The sequence below is a fragment of the Triturus cristatus genome, chromosome 7, assembly GCF_964204655.1.
Source record: "Triturus cristatus chromosome 7, aTriCri1.1, whole genome shotgun sequence".
NCBI lineage: Eukaryota > Metazoa > Chordata > Amphibia > Caudata > Salamandridae > Triturus > Triturus cristatus.
Window position 1 is genome coordinate 241,161,991 of NC_140590.1, and position 16,683 is coordinate 241,178,673.

Here is a 16,683-nt window from a genome sequence, read left to right on the forward strand (position 1 = left end):
TCACTGAATGCCGCAACAAAAGAATGACGCCATCGATGAAAGAATGAGCAACCACCAAAATGAGAATAGCAGGTTGGACAAGGGGTGGGCAGCTAAACTGCCCCCCCACAAGGAGATGTCTACCCATCTCTCTAGAGAAGCTCCAGAACAAAATGACAAAGCAGGCAGAAGTATGGGCCGCATAGCCTCCTGCTCCAGTAGATATTGATTGTTTGTTTTTGTTTTTTCAAATCCTTCTCAGCTTTTGACGGGGGGGGGGGGGGGCGGGAGCTGTCATATGTTTGTGCAAGCCATGGGCCAAACGTAATGCAGGGTCTCTGGATGCCTCTTCCATTTTGGCCAGGTGTGAGGAACAAAACCTCTATATAAGTATTACCAAATGTACTTCAGATTAAGCAAAAATAGGGGCGCCTATTCACAAAAGTAAATCTCCATGTGTAGATTTACTAAAAGCAGTGCTTAATTTGAGGCGGTGGTTGCTGGTAGGGGCCACAGGCAAACATTTTTGGGGACTGGCACTTATTTTTTAGCATCAGCCGTTTATCGAAAGCAAAATGGAAAGCTAGAGGAGGTGAAAAAACAGAGATTGTTTGCAAAGAGAGAAAGCATGAACTTGCAAGAGTGAGAAAAAAGAGGAGGTGGTGTTTGGTAGTTGATTACGGAGGCATGAGGTGGATTTAGGACTATGCAGCCTTGGTAAACAGCGTGCTGACATTCAATGGCGCTGTTCGCAGGTTTATCAGCAGAAAGTTGGGCACCGGCACTCATTTGTTTACAAATTAAGCACAGACTTTAAGTACATTTACTTTTTTCACTTTTGAGAAACTTTAATACTGTCATCTATTCACGGTTTACAGAATCTCCACTCATGCACACAACAGCAAAGAACTCTTCAACATCATCAAGGAGTTTGCCCAACCGACCAGCGAGTTCACCGACATCCCTCCCTCACAAGCCCTCTGCGAGAAACTCAGCACCTTTTTCCACCACAAAATCAAGAGCATCTACGACAACTTCGACGAAGACAACCAACACACTGAACCCTCACCAACCACCCCCAACACCCTGAAGCCAGCGATCGACAACTGAACAGCCCTCACCACCGAAGACACACTGAAGACGATGAAGTCAATCCACTCTGGGGCCCCCACGGACCCCTGCCCCCACCACATTTTCAAGAGAGCCACCGACACCATCGCACCCATGCTCTGCCACACCATGAACCACTACCTGTCAACCGCCTCATTCCCTGACGACTCGAAACACGCTGAGATTTACCCCCTCCTGAAGGGACCATCGACGGACCCCACAGACTTCAAAAACTACAGACCCATCTCCCTGCTCCCATTCCCAGCAAAAGTCATCGAGAAAGCCATCAACAGCTAACTCGCCACATTCATCAAAGAACAGAACATCCTCGACTCCTCCCAATCTGGCTTCAGAAAAAACCACAGAACAGAAACCGCCCTCCTTGCCACAACAGATGACATCCATACCTTACTGGACAAATGAGAAACAGCAGCCCTCTGCCTCCTCGACCTCTCAGCGTCGTTCGACACAGTCTCTCACCGCACCCTAATATGCAGATTCCACGACGCAGGGATCCAAGACAAGGCCCTCGACTACGATCCGCTCTTTCCTCTCTGGCAGAACGCAGCGGGTCAGACTCCCCCCTTTCCTCTCGGACCCTACACCTACTACCTGTGGAGTCCCCCAGGGGTCCTCCCTCAGCCCTACGCTCTTCAATGTCTACATGGCTCATCTCGCCCCATCGTCAGAACCTACAGACTCAACATTGTGTCATACGCAGACGACACCCAACTCATCCTCATCCTCTCTATATCCAACGAACCCAACACCGCCAGACACAACTTTCGAGAAGGCATGGAAGCTGTTGCCAAATGAATGAAAAACAGCTGCCTACAACTAAACACCAACAAAACGGAAGTACTCCTCATGGGCCCAAACCACGACGCCTGGAACGACACCTGGTGGCACCCCGCCCTCGGAAGCCCGCCCACCCCCACGGACCACGCACGCAAACGTGGGAATCATCCTGGACTCAGAGCTCAAAATGAACCGCCAGATCAACTCCGTCTCGTCTTCCTGCTTCCACACCCTCCACCTCCTACGTAAGACCTTCAAATGGATCCCCCTTGAACACAGAAAGACCGTCACTCACGCCCTGGTCACTAGCAGGCTCGACTACGGCAACACATTCTATGCCGGAATAAACAAAAACCTCACCCGCAAGCTACAGAACATCCAAAACGCCGCCGCAAGACTGGTCCTCAACCTGCCAAGACACTGCCACATCTCCCAGCACCTGCGCATACTCCACTGGCTCCCCATCGAAGCAAGAGTCACCTTCAAGATGCTAACCCACGCTCACAAGGCCCTCCACGACACCGGACCAGCATACCTGAACAGCTGACTCAAATTCCACGCACCCCAAAGGACCCTACGATCAGCCCAGCTCTCCTACGCTGTGGTCCCCCGCACCAGAAAGACCAGATCAGGAGGCAGCTCCTTCTCCTTACGCGCGGCCAGAGCCTGGACCTACCTTCCGCTCCAACTCAGAGAGATAACATCGCTCCCCATCTTCGCAAGAAACCTCTAAACCTGGCTCTTCGACAGACCCCCTCCTTGATGGACTGGAACCTGCGACCCCCCTACCCCTCAGCACCTTGAGACCCTTACGGGTGAGTAGTCGCGCTTAACAAACACCTAATTGATTGATTAATTGTTTAAAAGTGTAGCGTTACTCAAAAATGCAGACTTACATGTCTCCATCCCCTAAAATAGGTGTGCCGTCAGTAAAACATCAATTATGACAGTAAAGTTACTACTAGTAGTGATTTTCCAAATGTATTTGATGTGCCACACACTTAATGAAGATCTCTGCAATAGGGGCGGAGATCTCTCTATAGTAAAGTATAGAAAAAAATTTAAAAGTTTATTAAACCTGTAAAAACATAGAAAAATATTTTATGGTAAATGTTGATGTTGATTTATTGTATATATTTAATTTAAATATATAACAATACACGAAAAACAGTATTAATAGCTTAATTCTAAATCCAAATTTGGAATATTTTAAATTTAAAAACAATTATTTTCTGAAATTTAAATTTAAAAAACCCTACCTAAATGATAGAAACAGTTATATTCATATGAAATACAAATTATTAAAGGTGATGTATAAAACTAATTAAAAGTAATCGATTTCTAATTTAAATATTGTTATATTCACTCTTTAATTAAAAAAGGGATAACTAAACATGTAAATAGAACATATGAATTATCTTTTAGTTATAGGCAATTTGTTTTCCATGAATTAAAATTGAATTTTATTTTTAAACAGTTTAAATAATGTAATTTATATTAATATTGTTGCCTAAGGATTTTGTTTTTAAGTCGTTTCTTCCTCTAGAAGGGTTTTGCAGTTCCATGTGTTGTGCTGGACTTACTCTAGCTCTGAGCTGGAGCAGTTACTTCTGGTTTGGCTCCTTTCCAGCTGTCGTCTCTATAGAAGAGGCGTTTCCTTTTTTGTGGTTGAGCGCATGTCCCTCACTAAACCCATCGCTAACCCTCCCCATAGCCCTATTTGCCCCTCCGTTTACCTATTTTCCAGCAACTGCTATTTCCCTCCCACATATACTACTAAAATGTATGCATATGTGTGCTGAGATCTCTACAGTGAGGGTGGAGATCTCAGCACATAAAAGACAGGATAGATGGAGAAGATCTCTGAACGTTGGTATGTAATTTGCGCTTTGTAGCATGTTATTAGTACTACTGTAGTACTATTAAACATACTATATAAGACAATTTGTTCATAGGGTCCATGGTGTCTGGCGCTATCTAGTGGGGTACCTGCACACCTTGCCTTCTTTTCGTGACAGCCTTGCGTGCAACTAGAAATCTATGAATAATACCTGTTGGTGAAAGAGAGTGGGGCCCTGGAAAGGATGGATTTTACTTAGGGGTCACCCGGGGTCGCAGCAGCAACTCCTGGCTTGCATCATGCAGCCCCTGGCAGTGCTTTTGTGACCTCTGGTCTCAGGAGTGGCAAAGGCAGTGCCAAGAGCAGACTGTAAGCAGTCCTTTGATGAGCTCTGTCTACTTTTTGCATCACCCACAGGGAGTTGAAAGCGCAGTTCACACTCTTATTATTAAATAAAAAGAATGCAATTAAAAAAGAAACATTTACTGTTATATTTTATTATTGTGACAACATGAAAAAATTATATGTCAGAATGGATTCTCCTGTACAAATACAATTTTTTTATTTCTTTTTTCTCCACTAGAGAAATATTTTCCCCATTGAGAAAACCCTTCCTTTTCAGCCCCATTAGATTTGGAAGGGACTAATTCCCCTTTTCACCCTGGAAAGGGATTTACACCAGCATTTGATCAGAGTAAACATATGACTCTTTCCATGAGTTTGTCAATGCCCAAAAACGTGCTAAGATGTAGATGTTCACAAACTTCCATGGCAAACCACACATTGGAATGCCATGGAAAGCCCTGAATCCCACACTAAGTAGGGATTGTGGATGCAGAAAATTTGCACTTATGGTGGAGATACTCTTCACTTACAAAAGGACTTGAATCTGCCAAGAATCTCTTTGTGAATTTCTTGCAGGTTTAAGTAACTTACGTTGACAACCAAATGTAATTTAGTTTCTTGACCCAATGGTCCTAATGATTTTATAGGAATGGATATGACTACTATTATTGTTTTTTAAAATCTTTTTTGGCTCCTCAGTTTGTGATAGAAATAATTTGTGTTCCAAGCATTGTTCTCTGTTTTGTGGCACTGCATCCCCTTCAAACAAGCACCTCATGTTTCATGTAAGATGAAGATAAATTAGCAATATTCCACGAGCAAAAAATGCCAAAATCTTAATTAATATACAGGTGAATGAATGAATGAATATAAGCTTTATAAATCGCGAACTTAGCCCAGGGGACCGAGGTGCACATATGTACAAGGCTTACAGATTAGAAAGAGTGAAAAGCCAGGTCTTCAAGGTTTTACGGAAGAGAGAATGAGATTCCAGAGCCGAGATTGAGAGAGGAAGGGAGTTCCAAAGCTTAGCCACAGCCAAAGAGAAGGCTCTGCACCCCCCATCTAGCTTTACAAAAAATTAGAACTATCAGCAAGTTCTTGCTAGCCGATCTTAACTGCTTGGTGGAGACATATCTCCGAAATAGTTTTTTATTGCCTTTTGACCCCGTATTGTAGAAAGCCTTATGAACAAGGCAGAGGGCTTTGAATACAATTCTCCGACCAAGCGGAAGCCAATGCAGATTACTGATAGTGGCCGAGACTAAGTGATCTTTGTGAAAACCCATCACCAGCCTGGCAGCAGCATTCTGCACTAGCTGAAATCGATGCACAAGCCCCTTATCAATACCCAGATAAAGGGCATTGCAGTAGTCTAATCTAGACAACACAATGGCCACAACTGCCCGTTTTCGGGAGGAAAAGGAAAGACATTGGAAGATCTTTCTGAGAATCCTTATTATCCCAAAGCAGGTGGAAACTGTTCTATTGATTTGGGGGCCCAGAGAGAGGGAGTTGTCAATTATAATGCCTAAATGTTTAGCATTGAGGCCAGGGCGGGGGCAAGGACCAAGCGTGTCCGGCCACCAAGCCTCCAACCAAATATCCTGATCGTTTCCAAAAATTAAAACCTCAGTATTTTCCACATTGAGTCTTAGATAGTTCTCTACCATCCAGGAAGCCACTGCCTGCATACAATTTTTAAAATTCACCGCCGATGCTTCTATGCTGTCACTGATAGAGACCATAATTTGAGTGTCATCAGCGTAGGATAACACTTCTAACACAAAAGATCTTACCACCCTGGCTAGAGGTGCTACATAAAAATTAAAAAGGGTAGGACTCAATGAGGACCCCTGAGGGACTCCACAGAACAACTGATTGGAAGCTGAATAGAATTGACCCATCTTGACCCCTTGCAACCGGTCCATAAAGAAATGAGGTGAGCAAATTCAGGGCGGAGCCCTTGATCCCTATTTCCCTTAGCCTCCCAACCAATCTTAAGGGAGAAATTGTATCAAAGGCCGCCGTAAGGTCCAGAAGGATAAGCAAAGCCCTGTGACCGGAATCAACCTGATTACAGATGTTATTAAGTGCAGAGGTTAATGTTGTCTCAGCATTGTGCTCACCTCTGAACACGTGCTGCGAGCCGTTGAGCAGCTGATGTTCCTCTAAAAATGAACTGAGATGGAAATTCAGATGTTTCTCCAAGATTTTTGCTGGGGCAGGTAATAGGGAAATGGGACGTTAATTCTTTAGCTCAGCTGGATCCAGAGAGGGCTTCTTTAAGAGGGGTTTAACCACTGCAGTTTTCCACGTGATGGGATACTGCCCAGATGTAATGACAGTATTAAGGAGTGAGGTCAAGTGTGGAACAATGGCTAATTTGCTAAAGTCCTGGTTGAACATTGTTCTAGGTCCAGGTCACTACTCCAAGAAAGCTTTCAGTAGGGAGGACCATCAGAGAAAAGTATAAGGCCTAATAGGGATCCGAGAGGGTAGTAAGTGGCTCAGTAAAGCAAGAGTAAGTGTCTTTATACAGTATTCTTAGACCTTCACCTATCCTCCCTTCCCTATCAAATATAGAAAGAGCATAGTCAGAGGGGATAGCCTCTACCAGGTCAGGCCCAGAGTAATCTCTGGCACAGGTTGCAGTAATGAAGGCTGCCGAAGGGACACAAAATCCCTGAATTCTACTTTATTCTTAATCAAAAATCTGGCGTTAACAAGGTAGCCCATAAAACAATGATTCAAGGTGAGAGAGTGGGGCAAATGACCCTCCTTTAAGGGTTTGCTCCCAGCACCCAGCGGAATGAGTGTCTTACAAGTGGTATCAAAGATACAGATTTAGCTTTGTTGTGAAATCATGCAATTGTTATGGAACTTGAGCAATGATAATTATTTGATGTCATCAGGATTGCAATCATTTCACATCATTTTCATGGGAAGATTCAGGGTCAACTGCCATGACATCACTTCCTGTGATGTTATGGAGGTCAAAGAGAGTATGATGTTACTTCCACTACCCCAAGCGTTTTGATGAATCGACTTCCATGCTGGAAAGCGTGGTGTCTGGTGCATAACGCAACCCCCTGTACACCACTACTTCCCCTTGTGATGACCCTGCTGTGAGCTAAGGTGGATGGGAGTCAGATTTCTTGCATGAACACTGGTGGGCTACATGTTGGCACCTTAATCCAAAATAGACTTTGCTGTGTATTGGTCTCTCGTGGCACCCAGTGCTTAATTTGAGCCGGTAGATTCCTTTGCTTGCCACTGGAACGTAATTGTTAACACCAGCACTTATGACAGTCTGCTACATGGTGGCAGTGTTTTGGCAATTTTCAGATGGTCACAACAACTGTTGTTTATGAACTCAATTTAATAAAAAATTACTAATAAATGCCAGCCAAGCCATTCTCATAGTTGTTGCCTGGAATACTCTGAATAGTGGTACTTGTAGGAATGTGATGGTTAGTAGGTGTGTTGGTACTGTCACTGGCAGGGCAGGAAGGGGCGATGGGTGGTCAAGCTGCAGTGGCTCTCTGAAGAAGCCCTGGCAAATATGATTTGCCAATTAAGCACAGAATTGGCACCCTTGCAGAATGTAGTGGACGCTATTCAGCCTTCAGATTTCCTGCTTTCCAGTAAAACTTTCAGCCAGAATTTTCAGTTCTGAGTGTTAGCCCTATTTTTCCATGATGTTCTCCAAGCGTGTTCCAATCTCTTCGAATACTTTGATGTGCTACTTAGAATTTCATATGCTCATAATCATGAATAGATTTTTAATCTAGAAGGCTTGTTTCTCTCAATTTTCCTACCAATATAAAATAAGATGAATAAATTATTTTGCAAGTCTGAAAACAAATCTACCTTTTCCTCTGCAGTGGGGTGTTGAATGTTTCTGCTTCTTGGGGAGTCCAAATTTCCCTTTCTCTCTTGCAGTGAGATGGACTTTGGCAAGTACTCTCCTTTTATTTCTTTTAAATCTCCTTTAACTTCATTTTTAAGATATTTTATATAACATATCATCAATGTAATTTAGCACTGCATAATCACCTCCATTACTGGAGGCCTTACCGCTCACCTCTTGTTCTCACTCGGGCCTGCACTCCCGTCTGCTGCGGCTGCAAAGGTGCCTTTCGAGCAGAGGGAGTAGTGCTTGAGGTCAACTCCCGGGTGTCAGTCAGCCGCCACAATTTTCGGCAGCTAATCCTCTAGTTTATGTTTCTCCACACTTAATTGGGCTTCTGCTCTCTATTTATTCTGAGCCCGAAGCAGTCGCGCAGCAGATGAATGCAGCGGGTGCGCCAAAGGCAAGCCGGCCCGCCCGCCAGCCCGCCCACGCCTGTACGCCGCCAGCTGCCTGGAAGGCTGCACCTTTTAGTGGGGGGTGGGTAATAATTATGTAGCATAAAATTTACTCAAGCAGAGAGTTTATAACAATAGGGAAACACACTCTCTGTACCTCTTGTGGAGAAAAATTACACCTATGGGATAACCTAGACTACTGGCAATGTAACACCTGTAACTTGGCCTGGGCTAAGATCATTTCCCCTATTAATCAACACCTTTCCCCTCAATCAGCAATCCCTCTATCAACAGTAAGATCACTACTTTGTAGAATATGATTCACTTACCCTCCCAGTTGCAATGCACCTATCTAAATGCACGTACTATTCCCAAGCATGCCTCAGAACTCTGGGATTTTTTGGACTCTACAAAGCCAGATATATGCTTCATTACTGAAACCTTGGTAAATTCGTCCTCCTCCCCCTCCATAGCCATAGTATTACCTCAAGGCTACAGCATAATCAGGTGTGATAGACAGCATAAAAAGGGAGGGGGAGTAGCAGTCGTGACCCGGAATCGTATAAGAGTAGAAATCTGGGACAATGCTCCACCCCTACACTGGAAATGATAATATTCCAACCTCAGGCCTCAACTAATTTAACCTGGAGGGGAGCACTGGTCTACCGTCCACCGGACAGTAAGAAAGAATTCAGTGCAAAGCTCATGGATTGGCTAGCACAGCACATCCTAGCAGCAGACAGCTTTCTGCTCTTAGGGGACTTTAATTATCATATTGATAGTCAAGTTGACCCCGATACCATGTGTCTCTTAGCAGACATGTAATCACTGGGGCTCAATCAAATGGTATCCGGTCCAACACATTCGGCAGGCACACTCTTGATCTAATATTCCCTGATTCCAACAGGCCAGTAGCGAGTTCTCCAGTCGCGCAGACATGGACTAATTACTTCTCCCTAGATTTTTACCTGGATATTCAGAAACCTAGGGACGCCCTCCATCAGGCCATGAAATTCACTTGACCCTGGAGAAAGATGGTCGCCTCCACCTTTCATCCTGCCTTTACTCCCCCTATCATATCTGATTACAAAGACAAGCAATCTTGCTCTAGAAGCGTTCGAAGACTCTTTTATAAAGTGCTTCAACATCATCGCCCCGTCAAAATGATCTAATTTGAAAGGGGAAAAACCCACAAATCCCTGGTACTCAGAATCTTTAAAAAATGAGAAGTCTGTAGTTAGGAAGCTGGAACGAAAATAGAGGAAATCCATATCAGAGGAAGAAAGACTCGCCTATAAAATAGCCTTATGGAAATATTTGAAATATTGTAACATTGCTAGAAGAACTCACATAGCCGAGAGAATCAACTCTGCAAAAAATTCCTCCAAAGAGCTTTATAAAATACTTAAGGAACTCACAAATCCTAGCCGCTGTAATCTCATAATGTTCACCTCTCAATCACATTGTGATAATCTTGCTGTGTACTTTGAACAAAACATCAAAAACATCTACAATTCCCTTGCAAATAACACGATAACTATGACTCTAGAATCTCAGAAAGACAAGAGTAACTCTCAATTTTCCAACTTTGAATTTTTCTGTCCTGCCACAGAGGATCAAATACAATCCCTATTAAACTCAATGAAAACTGGTTCTCCGTTGAACCTTGCCCCCCCCAAATAATCACTACTATGCGGCGATAATTGGTTTGATAATATGCCGCAGAGTATTCCAATAGAAGCCCATGTTGACACCAGAACATGGGCTTCTGTGGGAATTCTAAAGGGCATATTATCAAGTTCATTATCGCCGCTTTAGAGGCAGTTTTCTGCTAAAGCGGCGATAATTTTAACGCTGTTTCTTGATAATATGCCACTCAGTCCCCTATTTTACTCACTTCAATTACTGACTTATGTCATCTTTCTCTTCAGTCAGCCACTATTCCTCAGAAATGGAAGGCAGCACGCATTGCACCCCTTCTTCAAAAACCTATGGCAGACCCTTTGGATACGTTATTCTACAGACCTATATCCCTACTCCCTTTTATATCTAAATTCCTAGGGGCAGATTTATGTTGGACTTGTGCCACTTTTACGTCGCCGTTGCATCACTTTTGTGATGCAGCGGCGGCGTAAACCCTGCGCCACGTTGCGCCCTATTTACATCGTGACGCATCTATGGAGATGCGTCACGGTGTAAAACCCTGCGCTACATGAAAACTGCGTCAGGTTTCATGTGGGCGTTTCTACGCAGGGGGGGCGTTCTGTCGCAGGAACGCCCCTGAAAAGTGACTCAGTGAAATCTACAAGATTTCACTGAGTCACTTTTCCAACGCTGATGCGTCAAAACTCTGCGCCTGCTTGCAGCAGGCGTAAGGCTTGACGCACCACGTTACAGATAGGGCAAGTTGGAAGAGTGCTGGAGTTGCGTGCCTCACACAACACTACTTCAGCACTGCGCCAACTTTACGCCCCAGATGCGACACGCATCTGTTTATTCCTGCACCATGATGCGCCGCATTGTAAATGCGGCTCATCATGGGTGGTGCAAGTGTAAACTTGCGTGCCGCATCTTTCCTGGCGCATCCCTGCTGATTTGCAGAGATGCGCCAGGCAACATAAATCTGCCCCCTAGAGTCTTTAGTGAATCAACAATTGGTGTCCTATCTTGAATCCAACCACCCAATGGACTCCTCTCAGTCAGGTTTCCATGCATTTCATAGCACAGAATCAGCATTAATGGAGGTCACTGACACCATTAAGCGTGCCTTAGACCAGGGGTTCTCAGCGGTACTGATTCTTTTGGACTTGTCAGCGGCATTTGATACCATCTCTCATCGAATCCTAGTGCAAAGACTGGGGGAGATTGGTTTTGCTGGTAAAGCTTTGGAATGAATGGAGAACTTTCTGTCTGGGAACACCCATTCTGTTCAGCTGGGCAAACACACATCCAAACCCAGAGTTTTGGACGAAGCGGTGCCCCAGGCTTCAATCCTTAGCCCTTTTCTTTTTAATGTTTATGTGGCTCGCCTGGCAACGCTTATTAGATCATGTGGTTTTGAAGCAATTTCTTATGCAGATGACACACAACTGGTCATCTCTGTGGATCATAACCCTACTCTTGCTAAAATAAATTCAAGGAGTGTGTGCTAAAAATTGCTTCATGGATGATCGCAAACTTTCTCCAGCTTCACATGAATAAAACAGCGATCCTCCTATTTGGAAAAGCCTACTCAATTTGGTTGACAGACTGGTGGCCACCAGAGCTTGGTTTACCATCTACCCCTAAAAAATATGTAAAGAATCTAGGAGTCCTCTTGGATGTTATTCTTTCCATGAGTGAGCATATCAAGAGTACGTCCAGAACCTGCTTTGGCCTCATGCTCATGCTCCAGAAAGTCTTTCAGTGGACCCCTGTAGAGGCCAGGAAAACTCTAGTTCAAGCTCTGATTTTAAGCTGCATTGATTACGGAAATACCTTATTGGTAGGAATAAATGAAAGCCAGCTTGCCAGGTTCCAGGTAGTGCAGAATACTGCTTCCCGACGCTTCTTGAATCTTCCCCCATTCACTATCAGAACTTACGTTGCGCTCCCTTCATTGGTTACCGATAAAAAAACGCGCAGTTTTCAAACTCTGTTTAGTCTGCAAGACTGCATGGGAATGTATTATGTTACCTCAAAAATAAACTACTGCCATACATTCCTATTCATCAGCTCAGATCTAGTGATCTACTACTACTACGCCCCGAACGCATCCAAACGACTAGATTTGGGAGTCCCTCCTTCTCATTCCTGGCTCCTCATTATTGGAACCAGCTACCCTTGTCTGTTTTCAAAAAACTTTTGAAAACTTGGCTGTTCAAGCTCTATCTCCTCTATCTTTTGGTATGTCCCTGGCTGCAATGGTGCCTAGAGATCCCTTCGGGAATGATTTGTGTGGCCAATAAATATAATAATAATAATAATACTAATAATACTAATAATAATAATAATAATAATAATAATAATAATAATAATTGTGGGTACACTGAACTTGTTAGGCTGCACAATAGAAAGCAAATATGTACAGATTAGCAGATGAGCTGCCTGTTCAGTTGCAGCTATATCTTATTATGATGACACGCATTATTGAAGTAAAGATCCAAAAATAAAACAGTAAAAGCATATACGCATAGCTTGCAAACTTTATAATGTCCTGAACTTGCCTCTCTTTGAACCCAGGTCAGAGGCAGATCCTGAAAATCCTGTATGTTTTAGGTCGCAAAATGTAACTTGGCACCAACAAAGGCAGTGAAAGGACGTTATTCATAAACTTTCTATTTCACTTGTGAACAACTGGCAGTGTTACAACCAGAAGATACCAAACCTATAACACCAGCACAGCTGTCACAGGTGTTAGCAGGATGCTTGCCATAAAAGAGAAAAACGAATGGTGATTATGATATTTAGCATGAAAATTAAAAATAATATACTAGAGATCTGAAAGGGCAATGTGCATCTGCTTTCTTCTCAACCACAACAAACTCACCTTAGTCCCAGCTAATCTCCATTCCAGCGCCTCAAAAGAGGAAACCCATAATGTCTCTATAGGTACTTCTTTGAGTGAACCTCTCCTCTGGTCATCTCTTTGAGTGCATTCCTTTACCAGTCTAATAATACTTTCTGCCAAGCCATTGTCCTCTGGCAGATCCAAAATGTTTCAATGCTGCACGATTCCTAACTCTCTAACAAATGCTTGCATTTCCTCTAAGACAATATGAACCCTATTGTCCATGATTGTGACCTTGGGTATGCCTTTGAGTAAGACTTATTCTTTCTAAAACTCAGTTAAAGTCCACATTGTCACAGTACTCACTGAAATCAATTTAGGGCCTTATCTAGAGTTTGGCGAAAGAGATACTCAGAAAAATGTGGCTGAAATCCTGTCCACCATTTTGCAAGTGCCATACGCTATAATGCACTTGCAATACGGAGGATGGTACATATGCAATATTTGTGATGGTGTATCCTGTCTGCCAAACTCTAAATAAGGCCCCTAGACTTGTAATCTGCAAGTTGCAAAATAAACATCTGTGAAACTTGTATATGTGTTGAATGGGCCCACTATGTCCAATCCAATCTTTTGCCAGAGTTCCTTTGATACCTGCACTGGAGCAAGCAGAGCCTTCTTTTGTAGCCTTGCATTTGTCAAACAAAGTACACTGTGGACAATCCTTCACCACATTCTATCCATATGGCCCATATTTGGTCCTCAAAGCATATAATGACCCTTAATTCCATTTGATTCCTTATCAATCAATCAATCAATCAGAATTTATCAAGCACAGCTAATCACCCGAAAGTGTATAAAGGCACTTGCAGGTCCCGGGGGCTCATTCCAACAGCCAGGTCTTGAGAGTCCTTTTGAATTCTGGAAGTGAGGAGATGATCTGGAGCTGAGAGGAGAGGCTGCAACAGGTCCTTGCTGTGATGTAGTAGGAGCGTCCTCCACTTCTGCTTCAGCAGATAGGGAGAGTGTGGGCAAGTAAAAGGGAGGCGGAAGCAATCTTCTTGATGGGTGGTTGGAGTTCAACGGTGGTTGATGAAGTCAGGTCCTTGGCTGTGTAGAGCCTTATGTGCATTGGTCAGCAGATTGAATTGGCATCTTTTTTGTATGGAGAACCATTGGAGTTGTCTGAGGTGGTGTGTGATGGGAGTTTATCGCGGAAGGTCAAGGATGAGTCTGGCTGTGGCGTTCTGAATGGTTTGAAGTCTCAGTACGAGCTGTGTTGAAATTTCCAGGTAGAGAGTGTTGCCTTAGGCCAGTCCTGCATATAAGGGCCTGTGTCACAGTTTGTCTTGTGTGCGGAGGTAGTCGCTTGAAGATCTTACGTAGCATTCACTGATTTAGGAAGCAAGCGTAGGATATGGGTTGATCTATGATTTCATGGTCAGCTTGTTGTCAATGATGATGTCAAGGTTTCTGGCACGGTCAGAGGGTGTGGATGCGGGTCGTAGATCTGATGACCACCAGGAGCCGTTCCCTGGGTTGCTGTTATTGCCGAAAATCAGAACTTCCATCTTGTCTGTGTTCAGCCTCAGGCAGTTGTTGTTCATCCAGTTGGCAATGCTGGTCATGCATTTGTGGATCTCCAGGAGGAGAAAAGGTCCATTTCAGAGCCGCCATCTTGGGACAATTTGTGCTCTAGTGGTTGGCAGGCCATAGTATTTAATGAGCCTACCAACGCAGACGAGCAGCGGAGTTACGAAAGGCTGACAGTTCACATTTTCCCCGCTTTCTAAATCATGCTTAGTGCATGCCTATACCTTAAGCTCCTGTAATAGCATGACTGGGTTTTTAACAATTTTAAAGTTTTTAAAGCGTGGGGGAAAACGAATTGAATCCTAAATGTGTGGAAAGATCACTTGTCACTTGAATTGGACTGTTTACTTGCATTTGAAATAATTACTTGAATTTGACTTAAATGTGGTAAATGATTACTGCTTACCGGAATTTGACCTCTCACGAATCCCACGGTTACAGACATAGTCACACTGCACTCTCACTTTCCTCCCTCTCCTCCCCTGTCTGCGCCTGTCCACGTCCGGAACGCGGCCAGCCTTGCTGCCCAAAAGCACCCAGGCATTGCATTTTCTACAAGATTGCTAAAAAGCTTTGACACAAGGAACAAATGTGATTGCCAATTACCACGGGATAAGATTAATGGCACTCTCTCCTGTAGGAAATGTAGAACCAAGCTTTCCTTCATAGATAAATGCCCTAATATCACAGGCATGAAAGTCTTAACACTTAGCAGCTCTCAATTGAAAGGGGGACAAATTAATGCACGATCACTTTGCAAGCACCCACATGATATCAGAGAATTGATCACCAGGCTACCGTCCACCCGGCCCTAGTGCTATTTTTCTAGAATCACTAGGAGACACCCCAAGCCACTTTCTGCTCTGGTACGCTAACTTTACCCTCCTAGGAGACCTCATTCTCCACCTAGAATGCAGAAATGAGCCAGGAGTGGACAACCTTTTTAAGATTATAGAATTGCTTGGAATGCACCAACTAGTCGAAGCCCTGACACACCAGGCAGGTCATACACTGGATGGAGTCTGTTCCAACTCCACCTCGCTAATGGTTGACACCCCTATCCCTCAGATATGGTCAGACCACAAACTTATCCCCCTTAGCATTAAGATGCCAGTTGTGAAACACCCTGCTGAGCAAATACCCTCCCCTTACTCAAGGCGCAAGTGGTCACAATTAGCTACCAATCCAAAGTTGCTCTTAATTGCTCATACTTACACCCCTGTATTAATCGGCAAAATTCTGGAAGACTCACAACTCTCCCATAATTAGATGACCTCAATAAGCGATGAGTTAGCCCCACTGGAACAACCCAATAAGAAAGTTAAAGCCAAAACCCGCCAAGCTGCTTGGTACACGCCCACCTTAGCTCAACTACATCTCCAATTTAAACAACTGGAACGCAAGTGGAGAAGAGCTTCTGACCCAGCAGACCAAAACACCTTTAAAATAAGCAGGAGACAATACCATACACACATTAAATCAGCTAAAAAAAGAGTACTACTCAAAATAAATTCCGAGGCACATCAAGATCAGAAGACTATTTTCTCAATTTTAAAGTCGTTTACCGACCCTAAAACATTGAGTAGAGAAATCTCCCCATCATAGACCCTATGTGAACGGATCTCAATCTTTTAGAGGAAAAAATCCAGAATATTAAAAAAGACTTCTCCACAATCCCCACGCAAAATATGGACTTTGACTTAGAGCCTAACCCCACTCGCACCAGTCCCTTACTCCAAGTCTTTGAAACAGTCTCGCTCAAGCAGACACATGGATCAATTGCTGCCTGTAAATCAGGCTCTCCCCTCGATGCTTGCCTTCTCATGATCCTCCACCACATCATAAACATTGTTAACCCGGTGATTAACCAGACAGTCAACTCCTCGTTAGCTACATGCACAGTCCCAGATGAATGAAAATTGGCCACAGTGAAATCACTGAGAAAAAAACAAACTATAGACTCATCAAATCTCTCAAATCTTTGACCGATATCGCTACTACCTATATTGGGTAAAATCACAGAAAGACTGGTGAATAGAGAACTCTCCAACTTCCTCGAATCCACCAAGATCCTTCACCCACAGCAATCAGGCTTCCGGCCCAAGCATTCCACAGAATCTGCGCTTTTGGAAATAGCGGACACATTAAAATCTACTGAGACAAAGACAGGAAGGCAGTTTTGATTTTGCTCGATCTGTCAGCCGCATTTGATACCATC